Genomic DNA, 2,267 nt, shown 5'->3' with positions numbered 1-2,267 from the left:
AACATGAAAAATAACTTTACTTTTCACTTGAACCACACGCAGAGTCGGATTTTCAACAAGCTAATTCATAAAGGAGGAGTAAAAGATACCAGAGGGACATTCAAACTCATAAATCGAAAGTAAACTAACGCCATGGCTACAAAAGAAAAGACAAACAATAGTGAGGAAGAAACGTCAAAGAAATTAAAACCTACAAGCAACAGGCATCCCACCAAAAGCTTGGGGTGATCTCGGCAACTCCGAAAGGGAAGATAATACTGCTTCACATGTGACAACCGTCACGTTGTTCATAAGATAACAGTCCACCGAAACGGACATAGCATTATCACTTCGAGCCAATCAATCCTTTGATCAAACTCCTTCATGCTGCGTGCTAAGCGGAGAAGCAACAAATACAAATTCTAAAGTCTCCGTTTTCATCCAGCTGGGTTCCAAACTACAACCTCTCGCACTCGGGGTGATCACGCTACCACGTATTCGTGTATCCATCAAATTAAAGGAAAGTAAACGAGATAGAAATCAATGTTTTTTCAAGAGAAAACATAATTACAAACTGTTTAATGTCAGTACAGCACAAGTAGAAAATTTAAACTCTTGAAAATTACATATTAAAGCATGCACATTATTTTGAATAAAACATAATTGTACTGTTGCTGTTGAAACCATATGTTGTTCAACTGCTAGGTAAAATAGCCACAACAAATATGATACCTCATGTATATAACAAATCAAATCAAAAAAGAAAATGAGTTCTATTAGTTCCTGTATTATAGAATAAAATATCTGTTTCTTTTGACATATATAGCCATATACATATGAGCTATATATGGTGCGTCTAGTTGTCATGTTCTTCGTATTTCCTGAAAATACATAAAAAACAACGATTGATTTCGACCTTAAATGTTGTTAGTTGATGATTAAAGAAAAAACAAATAAATATTATAAAGTAGTCAATTACCGATTTCAAGTTGAGTTTGCTAATAAAACGTCCAGATGTTTTGCTCAAATGAAAAATATTTAATTTGAAAAGAAGATAAATATTTAGTTTTCTCTTTAGCAAGCAAAGACAACGCGTTTGACATTTGATCCGTGAAGAGACATTTCCAGTCATTAATTCCACTTTCAATTTTTTCGATAAATATTTTGTCAAAAACTGGCGTGGATACTTTTGGTACACCCTTTGGCAATTCTACTTCACCTTTATCGTTAAACATGAACATTCCACTTGTTGAAATCTTCCAAGGCCCCGCATGATTGGATTTGTAACACAGTTTAATCTTATTAGATACTTCATCTATTGTAAATCTATAATGTAATGGCTTGATATGTTTCCGTACATCAGCAATAAATGGTTGAAGCCAGTTCCTAATATTGTATTGCCAAATTAAGTTGCTTGGATTTGGTAAGAGATCCAAAAGCTCAGGGATTTTTTCTGCGTCATTTCGACGGAGGGAATCTACTATTTTGCTGAAAACCGGCGTCAATATCCTCATGTATGTGTCCAACATACAGAAAAGAAAGGTGAACCTGCAAAAAAAAATATTTTCATAAAAAATTCTATCAAATTTTATATTGATTTATATTTTAAAACTGTCCGCATTACGATTCTTGTATGTGCATTCTTTTGCTAATTGTTTTGACATTTCTCTGAAGCAATATTGCGACAGTCATGATAGTGGATGTATGTGGAGTATTTATATATTACACTTGATATATTATTTCAGGGACGGTGTTCCATATCATGAATTCAGTTAGTCTAAAAATACGACGGGTGTCCCTCGAGGAGCTGTTAACCGAGTTTTCCGGTGGTATTGGAGTTACTTTATATTTTTATGTAATGGTTTGTCTTAGTTGTTTTACTGTTGAATATTGAGATGATTTATTTTAATCGACTTTTCATTATGATTCTCCGTCGGTATATTTTCTCGCTTTATTATATCTTATTCATCATGTTCATTTGGATACAGTTATTCATGTTAATACATAATGATACGACCCTTATAAAAATGGTAGAAGGAATCACCGATCAATTCAGTAGGAACAAGAATGTGTCCTCAGTACACGAATGCCCCACTCGCACTTTCATTTTCTATGTTCAGTGGACCGTGACATTGGGATAAAAACTCTAATTTGGCATTAAAATTAGAAAGATTATATCATAGGGAACATGTGTACTAAGTTTGAAGTTGATTGGACTTCAACTTCATCAAAAACTACCTTGACCAAAAACTTTAACCTGAAGCGGGACAGACGGACGAACGTACGGA

At 34.0% G+C, this 2,267-nt stretch overlaps 1 long non-coding RNA gene across 1 annotated transcript; it reads right to left on the bottom strand.

Annotated features, from left to right (window-relative positions):
- Positions 1-513: 513 nt before the first annotated feature.
- On the bottom strand, positions 514-1,488 carry LOC143050990 (uncharacterized). Its single transcript, XR_012970531.1, has 2 exons — positions 1,199-1,488; positions 514-860 (listed from the first exon to the last, which is right to left on the bottom strand). It is a non-coding gene; the product is annotated as an uncharacterized LOC143050990 (long non-coding RNA).
- Positions 1,489-2,267: the final 779 nt, after the last annotated feature.

This window comes from Mytilus galloprovincialis, chromosome 11, assembly GCF_965363235.1.
Source record: "Mytilus galloprovincialis chromosome 11, xbMytGall1.hap1.1, whole genome shotgun sequence".
In the NCBI taxonomy this organism is placed as follows: domain Eukaryota; kingdom Metazoa; phylum Mollusca; class Bivalvia; order Mytilida; family Mytilidae; genus Mytilus; species Mytilus galloprovincialis.
Note: the sequence above shows the minus strand (reverse complement) of the source record. Positions and strands in the feature narration are given on the sequence as shown.